General features: G+C 44.7%; 1 protein-coding gene across 1 annotated transcript in view; it reads left to right on the top strand.

The window, feature by feature from the left end:
• Window positions 1-17,754, top strand: part of FHOD3 (formin homology 2 domain containing 3) — a 403,414-nt gene that overhangs the window by 272,146 nt on the left and 113,514 nt on the right.

Below are 17,754 nucleotides of genomic sequence, written 5' to 3'. Positions count from 1 at the left end.
AGAAACTGTGATATCGTGATGTGAGCTGAAGTCAGACCCTTAGCCATCTGAGCCACCCAGGTGGCCCAGTAATATTCTACTTTTTTGAAGGAAGCATATATTCATGTAATTACATATTAATTTTGAAAGGTTGTTTAGAAAGAAGGATAGTGGGATGAGGATGGCCCAAGATGTCTCCTCAGGCATTTAGGCTGAATCCTCAAGGGTAAAAAGAACTTGTTGGGCCAAGGAAATGCCATGTTCAGTGGCAAAGGGAGGAAAGGGCTTAATGGCCCCAGGTAACAAATAGGAGTCTTAAGAAACAAGGTTATAGGGTGTGAATGGGGACACAGAGATGACACAGAGATGAGAGGAGTGTGCAAAGCAAACAGGCTAGGTCGTGAGGACCTTGGAAACCCTAGCATGGAATCTGGTGGTTATTTGGCATGCAAGCCTTAGTCATGCACATCTGAAGAGATGCTTGTCTGCCTGGTGGAGATCAGACTGGAGGTGAGGAAAAGTGGACACTGGGAACCTGGATGGTAGCTGTTGATGCAGAGCTACTGAAAAACATTGGTACCTTGGACTAAGGCAGTGGTTCTCAACCCTGTGGAGCATTGAAAATCACCCACGCTCAGGCTACACCTCAAACTAGTTGAATACAATTTCTGAAGGTGGGGCCTGAGCATTAACATTTTAAAATAATGTATCTCAAGGGTGAGGATCACTAGGCTGGAGGTTGCTTTTGGGCGTGGAGATTTGAGGCCCACATCAGAGGAAGAATCAATAGTCATCACTGCTGGACCTCCCTCTTGGGCTGAGCCCCAAACCAGAACATTGTGGAAACTGTGTGATCACGCAGGGCAATGTGCGGACTGGTGACACATGCCCAGTTCTTTGGCAATAATCTTTGTAGGTAATTCTGGCCCTTTGCTGCTCTTTTCTTCTCTTCCTATTACCTCCTTTTTGTACAATTCATTCTTCCTTGGCATCTTCACCAGCAGACTGTCAGTGAAGTGGAAAGCGAATGCTACCCAGACAAGATCTTGTGGTTACTCTTGGTAATTTGGAGGCATGACTTGAGGGGGTAGAAAATAGAAGATGAGGTTGTTGAGAAAAACCCTGGCTGAAATAGAAGATTTGAGGTTTATCTCCAGATGTCAATTACGTGTACTTTATTGCCATATTGAGAGTTGACTCTGGTGGGTTCAAGTCCAAAGCATGTGAAAAGGCCATTAGAATTCTAGAATCAAACTGACTCATGAGTTAGAAAGATATTACTGCGCACAAGCTCTGAAACACGTTGGCTTCCTCATAGTGGTTACATCTGGGATTTGCTTCTCAAAGACACACACATCCTGTTTCCCTGATTGATACCTAAAAGGTTTTTACTCTTTAGTATATTTCTCTTCCATTTGTGAAAAACATGACACAGAATGTGTGTGTGAGAGAGGCCATTATTTGAAATATTTAAAATTAAGCTTAACCAGTAAATACATATTAGGCTAGTAGTGTCACAACTTCTGGAAATGGGAGAACTTGTGTCATGGCCACATAATTTTGTGTCTTCAGTTTTCACAGGCTGCCAGAGCTGGAGGCTCCCTTCCTGTTTTTCTGCTTATTGTATGGGTGAGATAAGTAGGAAGCCAAGCCAGACCCAGGGTAGAGCTGTTTCCACCTCTGGAGGCGGCCATCTTGAAACCTCAGCCTGGGACTTGGCGTTTCTTCTGTTTTCAAAAGTTCATAGAGAATTCCAGTCTCCCTTTATCCTAGTTTCACTTCTTTTCTAGATCTCTGAGGGACATTTAACACAATTTACTAGTATCTATGGCTTAGAATACAGATTTTTTCTAACATAAAATCAAATTACACACAAAGTAGTGAGACACCTCACTGTCTCTAGTTATCATTGAATTGACTTGCTTTATACCTGAATTAGTTGCAACCTAGCTAATGTAATTTTTCCTATTGCTGTTTATACTTTATAAACTGGAATTCCATTATATTAGACTAAATGTTTTTAGCAGAAAGAGTGTGTTGGGTCCATTAGTATTTTATCCTAAAACAAGAATAAGGGGCACCTGGGGGGCTCAGTCAGTTAAGCATCCAACTCTTGATTTCAGTTCAGGTCATGATCTCAGGTTTGTGAGTTTGAGCCCCACATTAGGCTCCTTGCACTGACTGTGGAGAGCCTGCTTGGAATTCTATCTGTCTCCCTCTGTCCATCTGCCCCTCCTGTGAATTCTGTCTCTCTCAAAATAAATAAACTTAACAAAATAATGACTTCTGCATTAAGATTCTGGCCAGGCGTCCAGTTCTTAGGTATAGTCGGTATCCATGGCCTGTGCTTCATACTCCTTCTAACCTTTGTACGCTACAGAGACAATAAATACTTTCCTGTCTAACTTTGGGTTCTCACCATGGAAACATCAGAACAACAGCTGGGCTCAGTTAAATGTCTTTTCATTCTCTTGGCTGGCAAAAATCTTTTAAGGGAACTTTTTTTGTGTGGATAATAAAGCCATTTTTGAGTGAAATCACTGTTTCACTTGGTCAGATATGTGTCTTAACTGATCAAGATCACTAATTGGAAATTTTCAAATCTCATCTTGGCCCTTGGTAACCTAGAAACAGTCTTAAAGTTAACAGAAAGTGTGAGTCACTGCAAAGCTAAATTCAAACTGGTTTAAGTGTTTGTTAACACTGAGTGATGCGGACGGAGCCCAAGGGGACGCTTTCTCTGTCATAAATTTAACAAAACATTTATATAAGATGTTTTTTCCATCTAATTTTGATAAGTCATATACATTTTACCAAGCTAAATGGAGCATATAAAATGTAGGCATTTTATCTAAACCTTATGACAGAGCTTTCCAATTAGTTGCCTCAAATATCATATCTATGTCGTGTCATACTTATGTCAAGACACTGATGTCCTCAGGGCAACCAGGCAGGTCTGGGGTAACTGAGTACCATAGGCAGCTTTGTCCATTATTCTAGTGTGCTGTGTATCACGTTGGTGTGCCATGTGAGAAGGGGATTGAGAGGCACAGCATGGGAGACCTTTGCTTATAAGGATAGTACGGTGATGACAGAGTGATGAACCCAGTTAAGATTCTGCTTTGGTTCATAGGGTAAGCTGGCTGGTAGGAAGGACGTTAGGCTGGGGGCACCTGGGTGGCTCAGTAGGTTAGGTATCGACTCTTGATTTCGGCTCAGGTCATGACTTCATGGTTTGTGAGTTCAAGCCACATCGGACACTGTGCTTGGGTTTCTCTCTCTCCCTCTCTCTCCATGCCCCTCCCCTGCTTGCACTCTCTTCTCTCTCAAAATAAAGAAATGAACTAAGAAAAAAAAGACATTGGCCAGGATATCAGGAAACCAGAGGTCTTCCCGGCAGGTTGTGTGAACTTGCTCCCTCCGGACCTCACCTTTCTCATCTGCAACACGGGGAGGTCTCTAAGATTCTATCTCTGTTTTTGCCAATCTTGTTCTTTGAGCAACCTTAGCAACTGCCTCTGTGCTGAGTATCATGCGAGGTCTACGGGGCCAAAGAACTGCAACAGTGAGCAGGTATTTACTGGACGTCCCTGGGGATCCGGTCCACTGGAGAAATAGCTGGAGGAGCAATTCCAGGCAGGGAAATGGCTCCTGCAGGGGCTCTGAAGCTGACATACCGTGGGCATTGGGTGGAAACATCAGTAAATTGGTAAAGACTGAAATAGGGAGGTTCAGGAAGGAAGAGCAGGAGATGAAGTTGGAGAGATGGTAGAGGGAGTTGGAGTATTAGCTGGGCAGATTGGACTGAATCCTAAGGTTTCAATAGGGCAAAAGTCCATCTTGTCCTATGGTCAGTCCCTCCTTGGGCTTCTGAGTTTCACCCCAACAGCACCGTGTGGAAGTCTCACTTGCCCAGCCAGTCAGCTCTCTGCTCCCCAGGTGAATATTTCTTGGTACCTTTAGTTGTTTAATATCTTTCCCCGCCATGGACCTGTAAACTCCAAGGATGGGAACCAGAGTCTTGCACATAATAAATTCTCAATAAATAGTTGTTGGCTAAAGGGAGAGGGTACTCTTACCCTGTAGTTAAACAGTTTTCTTTAGAAAAAAAATGTCGTTACTTATTTATGGGAAATCTCTATATCCGCTCAATTTTACCGTAAACCTAAAACTTAAAAAGGCTATTTAAAAATCCCAGTTGTACGGTGTTGGAGCAATCATTTGTGGTACTTTATCATTTGTTGCTCCATGCGTGGCCCTCTCTTAGTTTGTTTTTATATACAATTTATTTATTGATATAAAGAACATCAATGGGACTATGGCCAAGCTAACAAACCAGAGTGTTTCCTCCAACTTCTATCCTTGTGTGTACTTTCATCTTTCCCACCTCTGTGCCTGGGTAACCAACACTCTCAGATACTGTCTGTCATCGTCAGGTGTGTTGTTGTCTTGTCGTGTTATCCAGCATATAACTAAACCCATCTGACAGTTTTGCCTGTATGACCTTTCAGAAAGTGTCATATTGTATGTTCCTTCTTGCACTTGTTTTCTCTTCATTATGCATCTAACTTTCAACCATATTGTCACGTGAAGGCAACAGTCCTCTATTTTCACTGCTTAGAATATACCTCAACCTGGTTATCGTTTTTCTTGTCAGTGAGCATTTGGGTGGTTTCCATTTTTTGGCAATTACAAACAGTGCTGCTGAGAATATTTTTAGACTCCTATCTTGGAGCACGAGTGTTTCAGTATCTCTAGGGAGGGTTTCTCAACCTTGGCAGCACTGACATTTTGGACTGAATTCTTCTTTGTCATGGGGGTCGGTCCTGTACATTTCAGGATGTTTAGCGGGATCCTCGGCGCCTCTACCTGCTAGGAGACCATAGTGCCCCCTCCCCAGTTGTGACACTAAATATATCTCCATTGACAAATGTCCCCTGGGGGACTGAATCACCCTAGTTCAGGACCACTGCTCTGGGCGATAGCAGCGCCATCATGCAATGGCACTGCTGGGTCATGGTACTGGAATTTAACTTTACATAGTAACACCCATTATTTTTCCAAAGTGGTTCTACCTGTGCGCACTCCTATTGGCAATATGTGAGTCAGATGACCTACATTCTCTTCAGCACCTGGTGTTATCAGACTTCTTAATTTTCCAAGGAGAGTGAGGACAGTATCTCATTGTGGTCTTAATTTATATTTACTGATTGATAGGTTAAACTATCTCTTCAGATAAGTTTATGGGCCATGATCATGTATTTTGCACAATTTTATAGTTGTGTTTTTACTTTTAAAATATGTTTTGTATATTTTTATATGAGTTTATGTCTATTAGGTGTACTGAAATGCCTTCTCTGAATGTGTATCTTTACTTTTCCTCATCCATAGTATTTTGGTTCTAGAATATACTTTAACACTGTTTTAAATGTATCTTTGTACTTTTGAAAGGGTCAGCAACATCCATTGTTTTGTTTGTTTAATTTTTTTAGTGTTTGTTTATTTTTGAGAGAGAGAGAGACAGACAGAGCACAAGTAGGGGAGGGGCAGGGAGAGAGAGAGAGACACAGAATCCAAAGCAGATTCTAGGCTCCAAGCTGTCAGCACAGAGTCCGACTTGGGTCTTGAATGAACAAACCATGATATCATGACCTGAGACAAAGTCAGATGCTTAACTGGCTGAACTACCCAGGTGCCCCTCTTTGGCTTTTTGGTTTTTTGTTTTGTTTTGTTTTTTGAAGCCTAAGAAATGTGACATCAGCCTGAGACCCGAATTTGGGAAGTAAAGTTGGCTTTGCAGGAAACTATGCCCTGCAGAATTGGTCAGACTATGGGCCTCTCAGTCTCTTTCCAATGTGGAAAGGGTGGCCTCCAATTTGAGACTGTTGTAAAAAGGAAAGTGCCTACTGGGTTCAGAGTAGACCTGCGCCCTGGTATAACTCTGTATCAGTTAAAAACAAAGTGCTCCTGGTATTTGAAAGTCAAGGGCCAAAGACCCAGAATTCTTTCTACACAAATATAAACAAAGTTAAGTTATACTTTAAGAGAAAACTCAGCTCAGAAAAAGCAAAATTGTCAGAACTTATTCTTCATCTTAAGTATTGTCAGCATAAAAGATTCTGTTTGACTAATTTCATCGTGGTCTGAAACTAAAATCAAGCCTAGAAATTCCTATATACTGTGAGGCAGTATTTCTTTCTTCATCCTTTTAAATTGTAGGGCAAAGCGAGTGCTTTGACCATGGAGGTGGGCCCTCCAAGTAGGTCATTGTCCTGCCACTCATGATAGTAAACCATGGCACACACAAGTCACTGGACAGTTTGGTGCAGGATTGGAAGATACTGAGCCCAAAGAAGAGACACTTTGGTAATAAGCTTTTAGAAGGATATTTAGGAGAATATCTTTGAGACCTTGGTGTAGGAAAAAATTTTAAAACAGGACACAAAGGGCACTAACTATCAAAAAAGATAAATTGAGGGCTGATGGGGGTGGGAGAGAGGGGAAGGGGGGTGATGGGCATGGGGGAGGGCACTTGTTGGGATGAGCACTGGGTATTACATGGAAATCAATTTGGCAATAAACTATTTAAGAAAAAAAAGATAAATAGAACTTCATTAAGATTAGGAGCTTCTACTTATTAAAAAACACCATAAGGGGCACCTGAGCTTCCAGCTGCTGCTCAGGTCATGATTTTATGGTTCTTGAGTTCAATCCCTGCATTGGATTCACTGCTGTCAGCTCAGAGCCCACTTCAGATCCTCTGTCCCCCTATATCTGTGTCCCTTCCCTCTCATGCACATGCTCTCTTTCTCTCTCTCTCTCTCTCTCTCTCAAAAATGAATAAACATTTAAAAAAAAATAAAAGACACCATGAAGTGAATCCAAAGGCAACCCACAGGAAGGAAAAAGATTCTTGCAACACATTAAGTATGACAAAGCACTTGTATCCAAATTATATGAAGAACTACAAATCAAAAAGAAAAATACAACCTGGGGATAAAACAATGGGCAGAGTACTTCTACTTCAAAAAGAGGGTATCTGAATGGAGAATCCCTAGATGTATGACAGAGGTGCCCAGTTTCACTAGTCATCAGAGAAAGGAAACTGAAACCACAGTGAGATGTCAATACACACAGATTAAATGACTAAAATGAAGTAGACAAAAAAACCCCACCAAATCTTGATGAGGATGTAGAACAGCTAATATACTCATATACTACTTGTGTGTGTGTGTGTGTGTATTTGTAGTACACATACTACTTATGTACATATATACATGAGTTATATGTTTATAATTTATATATGTACATAAGTAGTATGTACATAGATTTAAATTTACCAAATCCTTTAAAAAATTAAATCCTTTTAAAAACTTAAATTTATACTATAAATTTAAATTTACCAAATCCTTTTAAAAACTGTTTGCCAGTTTCTAATAAAGATGAACCCAAGCATATCAGATGACCTATAAATGTCATTCCTAGATAACGTATGCACAGTAATATGTACATATGTTCGATTAAAGGCCTGTGCTACAATGTTCATGATAGCCCTTTCAAAATAACCCCAAACTGAAAAGTATCTGGTTCTCATCAACAGTAGATTGGGTAAACTAAACTGTGCTCTAGTCATACAAGGGAGTGTTATATAACAGAATAAATGATCTTCACTGACATGTAACAATGTAGATGAATCTCACAAATGTTGTGTTGAACAAAAGAAGCCAGGCATGATATGATTCCTTGTAGACAGAAGGAAAGCAGGCCAGGCTAACTAACCGCTGCTGTTTGAAGGGAGGTAGGGAAGGGAAGCAATTGGAAGGGAGGGTTAGGGAAGTGCTGGTTTTATGGACGCGCTTATTTTGTGAAACTTCAGTGATCTGCGTACTTTTCTGAGTGTGCTTTATACTTCAGTAAAAAGAGAAAACAAGTGGAGGACAGTGGGAGCACATGGGATCTTGGGAAAAGGGTGCCTGGGGTGGGGAATGGTGAATTTGTGAGGACTGAAGGCAAGAAGGAGCTGGTGGCATAGAGAAGGTAGAGGATGGCCGCAAGGAGATGGCGGGGGAGTTCTGGTGGGAGCAGATGAATGAGGGACAGGGGTGAATGAGGGCTTGTGGTCATGGAGGTATGGGGTGGGTGGGGGGTTTGGATGTAAGATTTCCAAGATGGACTGGTTCTGTTTGATGGTGAGGTCCAGAGTGTGAGGGGCTCAAGTAGAAAATGGCAGACATTCTGGAGTTCAAGAACGCAAGACATTGATCTGTCCCCGGAGCCTGGGCTAGGTGTGCCTTGTGCGCCATGACAGAGGTCAGGGGTTGACAGGGCTCAGAGCCCAAAGGAGGGTAGTGATTTGGTTATGAGAGTCTGTACTCATATAGCTGCAGGCACGACACCCCAATTAAAGTGTCTTAAGCAGAGGTGAGAATTTATTATCTTCCGTTAGCGAAAGGCTCAGGCAGGGCTTCCGAAGTACTGGATCCAGTGTTAACGTTGTCACGTGATGGCCACCTGCCCCGCTGGCTGCCCCCACTCTGTCCCCATGAATTGGCCGTGGGCACAGGCACAGGTGGCCTTCCTCCACCAGAAGCTGCGGGCGGGTCCACATGTAGGCCACCCTCACGGCTGCTCATCGCCACTGGCGCCGGAAGAAATCCCAGAGGTGACACTAGGGACTCCCCCCGGGGCCATCTGTCCACCCTTGAGGTGGAAGTGGATTGCCGTGCACTACATTCTCTGAGAGTGAGGGAGTGGCTTGTAAACCACGTGCCCCCCGCCGCGGATGGGAGTTCCAGGTTGGCCTGGCCCTCCGTTTTTCTAACCAGGCTGGTGAGGGGAGGACTGTGTGCCCTCTGCAGGGGCTGGACATCCCCAGGAACGCCCCCTGCATGGTTCTGTGGGAAGGAGGAAACCACAGCAGGGCCGCCCGAGGCTGGAAGCTGCTCCGAACCGCGTAGGGGGGAGAGCAGGGCGGCGGCAGCCCTCCAGCTCGACAAAGACATTGGCCTGTGCTGGGTTATTGTGTGTCTCTGCCCACATTCAGATTTCCTCACCTCAGGTCTGTCTCTTCTCTCCTATCAGACGGAGTGTGTTCTTTTCATTTCAGCCAGCTCGACTCTGGTTTTTTCCTTCATCTTCCTGTTTGTAACACTCACCTTGTCTTTTCCATCTTGTCTCTGTGCGTTTCTCTTTGCTTTGCCTTGTCTCAGGGAGGAGGAGGAGGAGGAGGAAGAAGAGCAACCGGTCACCGAGCCCAATTCAGAGGAAGAGAGAGAGGAGGATGCCCCCTGTCAGGGCAAGGACAGGTACCAAGCCTGGACACTCCCAGGCTCCCACTAATAGCCCGAGGTTCCCCCCTAATAGTTTGCAGCCAGCAAACCTTTCAAAAATCTCCCTTCCTCACTGGCTCCCACTGGCAAACCTTTACCCTGAGCACAGAGCCACCGAGTGACTAGTTTTGTAGAAACAACCGAGCACGTGTTCATTAGAGAAGCGCACTTTCCTTTCCTTACGATGCTTTATGGAAAAATCACCCTGCTCTTCCCTCCCTCATTAGTGCTTTGGCTTAGTCAGATTGACAGTGACTGGAAGGATGTTCATCTCTGCTCAGAAAATGTTAACTTTTTCAGCATTACGTCCCCATCTTCCTACTAATTTTGCTAATGTAATATTTTCTAAAATGCATGAGTAACTATTATGTTAATGATGCAGGTCTGCTTTTTATCCACATGGACAGGAGTACATTTCATCCTGTGCAGCCCAGAAAAATTTCCCATTATTTATTATCATAGCCAGAATAAGTAACATGGTTCAACGGTCTTTTGACAGAGTGTACTGTCCTCTGCTCATACTTTTCCCATATACATTCTTTCTGTCTTCAGGCAAGGTTAACAGAGACAGGCACCTTGCAGATATTTTTAAATTTTATAGATATTTTCCCTAAATGATGTGTTTATAAAAGTAAAAATTGACCGCAGGCAATTTCATTTTCTAATATTCAAAAGTAATTCTAAAGTCGAATATCTTTTCATTTAATTGATTACCACTGCAAAGTGGCTTCTTTACTGCTTTTCCACAAATAAGCAAAATCAAAGAGATCTTAGATACATTAGGGTAAAACTTCTTTCTTACCAGCTTCAAAGTCAGTGCGATTCTTTGCTGCTTGGCCTCTCTGGCCAGCCCACCAGTGCACATAAAAGTGGTCCATTTGATGCGCTGAGACACCCACCATTCCCAGGGGCCATGGAATCCTCTCTGATCTGACGAACTGGTGATTGTTCCTCTGCTTTGGAAGTGTCTCGGAAGAAGTCAGCCGGGTGCGGGTGCAGAGAGAGGAAAGGAACGGCCTGGCCACAAAGAGTGAGCCACACAGGGCAGAGTGAGGGGGGAGAAAGGTTGCCATTAGATCCCCTTGCTGATGTGGCGCTGCCATGCCTGGGGACAGTGGTATCAGTTAGCGGTACTCCCGGAGGGGAGGGAGTTTGGTTGCTAGTCCCATCTTAGGTTGAAAAGTAGCCACAGGGAAGTGTGTAGAAATCACGATTACACTGGAATGGCTCCATATGTACTGAAATGTACATGTTCTGTCCCACCTGCACACACCCATCCCCCCTCGGCAACCCTCCTGGGACAGCACCTAGGAACAGAGAGAAGAATCTGACTAGGAAGGTAACCTTTCAAGCATCCCTCCTGATGTACTGTCTTTACATAGGATTGTTATTTACACAGGCAGATGGTTATTTATTGTTTGAAAGGTCTTTTTCTTTTTCTTAAAAAAATTTTTTTTAAATGTTTAATTTTGAGAGAGATGGCACATGAGCAGGGGAGGGTTAGAGAAGAGAGGGAGACACAGAATCTGAAGCAGGTCCAAGCTCTGAGCTGTCAGCACAGACCCCAACACGGGGCTCCAACGCACAAGCAGTGAGATCATTACCTGAGTCAAGTTGGAAGCTTAACCGACTGAGCCACCCAGGTGCCCCTGAAAGGTCTTTTTTCTATGTGACCTGATGCTGGAGGGCATCCTTGAACAAACTGCACTTAGGCTTTCCAGTTTTAGGAAATAAAGTTGTGCCTGCCAGGGCTTGATCTTGACGGTTACTGAGGCAGTCACGAACACTGACCTGGATATATTTATTTCCTGGCCTAATCTGACCAGGCCTTAGAGTGGCAAGAATGAGTCTGCTTACTTGGGTTGGGTTGGTGTGCTCCACTGCTTGCCCTGCCTGCCGGCTCCCGCTTTGAGTCTGCCATCCCCATGTCCCCACTGTGTGTGCATGCCACGTGCCAGTCCCGGGCTGACTGCAGCGAGCCCTCCTCCGGTCCTCCCATTGTGCCAGGAGAGCTGGTGTGTCCCTGCCCTTCTACAGAGATGGAGCTCTGAGCTAGAGGTAGGAAGGTGAACAGCTCACACCTGGCTCCCAAATGGGCATGCCTGGGAGTCCGGTTCTCTGAGAGAAGGACTGTGGTCTTGAAAAATGGAGAGTTTCATGGAGATTCTCAGGTTACAAGGTTGTCTATTGAAATATCTAAGGGGTCCACATCCAGCCCTGTGAAAATGCAGAAGTTTTATAACTATGGCAGAATTGGCTGCCTGAAGGAGTCACCCGGGCTTAGTTGTAGAGATAGGTTGTGGGGAAAGTGTGAAATGGGCAACACTTGACTTCATCATGCCAGTCCCTCCTTGCTGGCTCTTTACATTCCTTGTGGGCATCTCTTCTTTGTCCTTTTCCATACCTCCTTTCAAGAAAGCACCTGAAAGCCGTGACCTAAAGGATGGGGGTTGGGGGATACTTCTTCCTCAAGGCTGGGCACTTTTATTTTTTTATTTTATTTTCATTATTTTTTTTGAAGGAGAGAGAGAGACGGCATGAGCAGGGAGGGTTAGAGAGAGAAGGAGACACAGAATCCGAAACAGGCTCCAGGCTCTGAGCTAGCTGTCAGCACAGAGCCCGACGTGGGGCTCAAACCCACGAACCATGAGATCGTGACCTGAGCTGAAGTCGGACACTTAACCGACTGAGCCACCTAGGCACCCCAAGGCTGGGCTTTTTAGGAGGAGGACAGAACCTTGATTTGACCAAGAGAAAGAAATGATATTCAAATAGTGGAAATTCACATGCCAGCCCAACCAGTGGGGAGAAACTGGGGAGGCTCAGAAAGCCACTGGAGAAGAGCCTTGAGCGCTCCATTAAATGCCCCACGCAAAGCCTCCGAATGGCCAGAGGCCGTGGTTTGCAAGGATGTGTCCTTGCACTCACCAAGTCTTGCCTCCCGTATTGACAAGCCCAGGGCACCAGAAGTTTTGGGCAAACCAAAGCTTCTGGTGGCTGGCGGGTTTGCATGCTGCAGTTCAAGAAACATAGCAGGATTCTAGAGTCAAGTGTCCATAGCAGTAGTGGGGGATTTGTGTGTCTTTTTCTGTTTCCTAACGTTTGCTTCCCTTTCCTCCCCCCATTTCCCTTCCTCCCTACTGGGTGAGCAGAGAGGCCCACCCTGCCTCTGAGCAGAGCCCCCCTGGAAAGGATGCTGCTCCCGACAGCCCAGCTCTCCCCACTGCCTCGAGCGTCACCTCCCAGGGAAAATGCTGTCCAGCCAGCACTGCCGTGGGGAGCCCCTTGCACAGCAGAGCCTCCGGGCCAGCTCTCGTACTGCCACCCCTGACCCCTGGCTCTGCCTCCCGGCCTCCCTCCTCTGTTCCTGGCCCCCCGAGGGCATCACCGACCATAGAAAAGCTGCCCTATGTGCCCCACAGCCCCTTCCACCTCTTCTCCTACGACTTCGAGGATTCGCCCTTCCCCACCAAGGAAAAGGAGGCTGAGTCCCAGAAGGAAAACAGGTAGATCCAGCCGCCTGTGTGAGCTTAATCCAGGAAAGGAGACAGCGTGTTACTTGTACTGACTGATTTGTCTTCTGCTGTGTGGGTGTGGACTGCCGTCCGAGCAGAGGGCAGTGGTGGGGTAAACTAACTCGCTGGCCACTAACTAAATAATTACTAAGTAGGAGGCAGAAGAAAATTGTCGTGTGTTTGAATCAAAGAGCTCTTCTGTTATAACACTATTCCTAAAAAATGGATTTTTAAACCTAAGGTTTTAAAAAACATGCATGGTCTGACAAAATCTATGCATCTTGCACCTACCTGTGTGGTGTGCATCTTGTTTGACCCGCAGAACACAGTGAAGTGCTCTGCCCCCTTTCTGTGCAACGTTTTGAATGGGATTTTCCTTCCTTTAACAGTCCCTCTGATTCTCTCCATTTGAGCACATACTCTGCCTCTGAGCCTTACAACTTCCGGTCTTTCTCTTCTAATAGGTGGGTGTCTTTATTTTCTCTCCCTTTTCTACAGCTTTCTGTCGGACAATCAGACAATCGACTGAGCCACCCAGGCGCCCCTGTTTTTCTTCTAATGTATGCATATTTCTTTCACAGATTGCTCATAGCTGCCTATGAGATGGCAGTTGCCCTTTGAACCCCTTTGCATTAATACAGTTACATTACTTAAGTATGAGCATTGCGATAATTCTTATAAAAATTGGAGAGGGGAGCAGAGGGAGGGCTTTGTGCAAATGAGAACTGCACGAGGAATTGTTAGCAGGTGCTTGTCATGTGCCTGTGTGCCTGCCGTTTGCTATTACCTGGGTTAGGAACTCTGCAGAATGGGGAATGGACAGTGGAGGGTTTGGATATTTTGAACAATCAATTGTCCAAAATCAATGACTGATAATACTGCTGGCCACTCCCATCTTAGAGTAATAATAATTGATAACATTTATCCATTTATTGTGAGCCATGTCCTATACTTTCCATGAAATTAGCATTTTAAAGTATTACTTAACCCCTGAGAAGTAGAACCCCTGTTACTGGCCCTTATTTACAATGAAGAAACTGAGGCACAGAGAGCTAGTGAAGTGGGGAGTGGCTTCTACCCCAAGCATCCAGCTCCAGATTCTGGTCCTACCCTATGCATTGTACAGGCCTCTCTTTTAGGCAGACTGTCTGTCTCCTTTCTGGGCTCATCTACACAATAACTCCAAATACCAGGCCCCGAACCTCAGCCCCTCTCTGCCAGGGTTCTTCCCACAAGTCCTTGTCAGCAAAATGCTTTTGCCAGAGTCTGTGTCTGGGGGACCCTATTCCTGGGTGCCCAGTAAGAAGTTACACCTTGTTTTGAACGAAGGCTTATCAGACACACACCTGGAGAACAGCTTTTTCATACCCCGATAGAACCAGCTGCAGCGTGTCAAACGTTCCATCTAATAAACAGAAGACTTAACCTAGAACTATGATCATCAGTCTTTTCTGCCTGCATTCAACCTAAGAATATTTTGAAACTTCCCTCTAAGTTTTAAATAGCCTGTCTGAAGTTTTCTGTTGTGAGTTTAAATACTTGTAAAAGATGTAATTTGTCTGTCATATATGTGCTTAAATTTCATTTGTGTCAAAGGGCACCTGGGTGGCTCAGTCGGTGAAGTGTCTGACTTTGGCTCAGGTCGTGATCTCATGGTCCGTGAGATTGAGACCCTGTCGGGTTCTGTGCTGACAGCGAGGAACCTGCTTGGGATTCTCTCTTTCTCCCTCTCCTGTGCTTTCTCTGTCTCTCTCTCAAACAAAATAAATACTTTTTAATATTTCTTTTAAGAGAGAGCATGTATGCATGCACAGGCAGGGGCGGGACAGAGTGGGGGGAAAGAGGATCCCAAGTGGACTCTGCTAACAACAGTGAGCCCGATGCAGGGCTGGAACTCGTGAACCTTGATCGTGACCTCAACCGAAGTCAGACACCTAACCTCCTGTGCCACCCAGGCACACCTAAATAAATAAACATTAAAAGAATATGTAAATTCATTTTTGTGAAAGCCTTAGGATTTCACATTTAAATGATTAATTTTGGGGAAACACATACATATGCTTAATTGGCAAAGCCTGTCCTCAGACAAATGAGACTTAATTTCTGTCAGAAAAAGTTTGGTATCATATTTCAGTTCAAAAAATCACATATGTATTCCTGTGACAGCCGTCTCACTTCTAGAATTGAGAAGCAAAACTAGACAGACTGGGGGGTATTTGAATTAATTGCCCAGGTATTATGGGCAGGAGATAGAGATAACCTTGCTCTGAGTTTACTCCTGGATAAAGCAGCACCTTCCCCTTCCTCAGTATTTTAAGTTTATTTCAAGAGAGACAGAGACCATGCAAATGGAGGAGGGGCAAAGAGAGGGAGAGAAAGAATCCACAGCAGGCTCCACATTGTCAGCACAGAGCCTGACAGGGGGCTTGAACTCATGAAACTGTGAGATCATGACCTGAATCAAAACCAAGAGTCAGACACTTAACTGACTGAGCCACCCAGGGGGCCCCTTCCTCAGTATTTCATAAGGAATTCCCTCAGGAGTAAGGCTTTCCCACACTGTTCTTTGCCTGGCACCCTGGAGGCTTTTCAGCTCAAAATACTGATTCAGCCTCCATAAAGGTGTTGATTTTTTTTCCCCCGAAAGTGGAAGGCCATCATTGAAGGGGAGGCAGGGAAGAGAACTTGGAGACCCTAGGAGTGGGACAGGCAGACCCATTTTAAGAAAAGAACAGACACAGAACTCGGGGCTGTGAAACACATTTCCTCTTGTTTCCAGGATGTCTTTGCGTGCCTCCAGGAGTGTGTGAACTCCGGTCTGAGCACCTTCAAACTACAGGTTCTCTAGGAGTCTCTTCTAGGCCAAAAATTCTGGGCTTACTGGATCATTCACATGACTTCTATGGAGCACATCCAACATGGCTCTTACGTCCTCCAAGAACAGTATCTGTGTACAAGTTAAGAGCTGTACGTTTGACTAGAGTAAAAATAACTTGGCAACCTCACTTTCCCCAGCAGGATGGTGTTAGCCCCTGATGGTGATTCTGGACTTTCTAGTGATGGTCTCAGAGCCTCTGATGGGGCTTTCCTGAGCCCAGGTCCCTCCCACCTGGTCTTCTCTACTGCTTCCAGTCCTGGGGGACAGGAAGAAGAGAAAGCTATAAATGAATGGATTTACACATACATTAAGAAAAACAGCCTCAATATTATGAATAAGGATTGACTTAGATTTAACAGAGAAATTCTTACAATTTTTAATCATTTGACAGGAATTTGGATGCTGTACAACTATTGTTTTCCCTTATTAATATTCTGATGTTCACTCTCTGTGGTTTTCATGGGTCTGTACTGCTCAGTGGTTGACTGCAGTGGAACTGGTTAGAGTAGACACCAACCGATTAGTCAGTAAAAAGAACCAATGGGAAAAAGCACAGTGACCTGAGTCGTATGACCCAGTTCGTTTGGCTGAAATTGAGAAGCAAAATTGAACAGACTGTGAGGTATTTGAATTAATTGCTCAACCATTAGAAAAACCAAAGCAGGAGGAATATGCATTATGCTTGTTTTTATTTCCATAACATCATTTAAACTCAATCTTGGTAACATAACCCTGTGAAAACATTCTACAAGATGTCCACTTTGGGTCAGAAGGAGCTATTGGAGATGCTTGCGTGGAGTGACAAGCTGAGTGGCCAGGCAGCATCATCCAGTTGCTGGACACAGCTGGGGCCTGGGCACGGGGCTCTGTGTCCCTGAGGAGTCCGTGCTCCTGATGGCAGCCTCCTTCCCTGCCCACCGCACAGTGCTTTCTGCCCGCATCTCTCCCTCTTCTTTGCTCCCGAGTTTTTTTTCCTCCCTTCTCTGCTGCTTCCTTCCTTTGTTTGTTCTTCTCACCCTTTGCCTTTCTGCCTTCTCCATGCCCTGTGGTTTGGGAGTTCTCTTAGAAACTCAAACCAACCCTCACATGGAGACACAGTTAACCTGTTAGGCATGTAGCATGTTGGGTTTTTAAAGAGGAAAGAAAAGAGATGCCCAGAAACCAAGTCCCATGAGAGTGCTGGGTTGGCCAAGGATGATGCGGTGAAGTTGTGTGGTCAGAGTCTCCCCCTGCTTGGTGGCATGCCTGTGTGCTGAGCACAGGCCTGACCTGTGACGCCAAATGAACTGAAAGAAGAGCCATAGCTAAGCAGCCCAGACTGAGCAGCATAGGGTAGATTTGGGGTAATATACGTATTTTATTTCCCATTATAATAACATGGCTTATGAAGGAAAATGGAAAATATCTCTCTTTAGTCCACTTTTTAAAATAGCCTGTTTCTGATTTTTTTTCTACACGTAGCTTTTGACCTTTGCACATATTTTTATACAGTTGAAATCAAACTATGTATAAATATTATATTCTGATGTTTTATTTCAGCCTGTATATCAACATTTTCTGTACTATCATGTACAGACTTGGCAGTCCTTTTGAATCATTGCATAATACTCCATTGTAATTATCACATGTTTTTAGCCATTCTTGCATAGTTACCTGGTTGGGTAATTTTCAGGTGTTTTGCCCATGATCTCAATAATGCTCCAGTGAGTATACCATGCATGACATGTTCAGGATATAAATAACCATAAGGTTATGTTAGCTTCCCCAAAGTAGGCTTCCTCTGTCAAAGGATATCCACACTCGAAGTTAAGGTCCTTCCCAGAATGGTTAGTGCTGGCTTCTGTTGATGGGAGTTGGACTGGATTCACTGTGTGTAGGAAGGTCTTTGTGTGCTTATAACATAGTGACCCATGGGGCCTCATGCACCCAAGTGTCCCCAACCAGTTTAGAAGGAGTTGACCCTGCCCTGTGGCTGAATAGGTTGAGAGCAGAACTCATTGAGTCTCATCATTTAGACCTAATCATGAGTGTCTGCTCCCCAGACTTCCCCCCG

This window comes from Crocuta crocuta, unplaced genomic scaffold (genome assembly GCF_008692635.1).
Source record: "Crocuta crocuta isolate KB4526 unplaced genomic scaffold, BGI_CrCroc_1.0 scaffold231, whole genome shotgun sequence".
NCBI lineage: Eukaryota > Metazoa > Chordata > Mammalia > Carnivora > Hyaenidae > Crocuta > Crocuta crocuta.
Note: the sequence above shows the minus strand (reverse complement) of the source record. Positions and strands in the feature narration are given on the sequence as shown.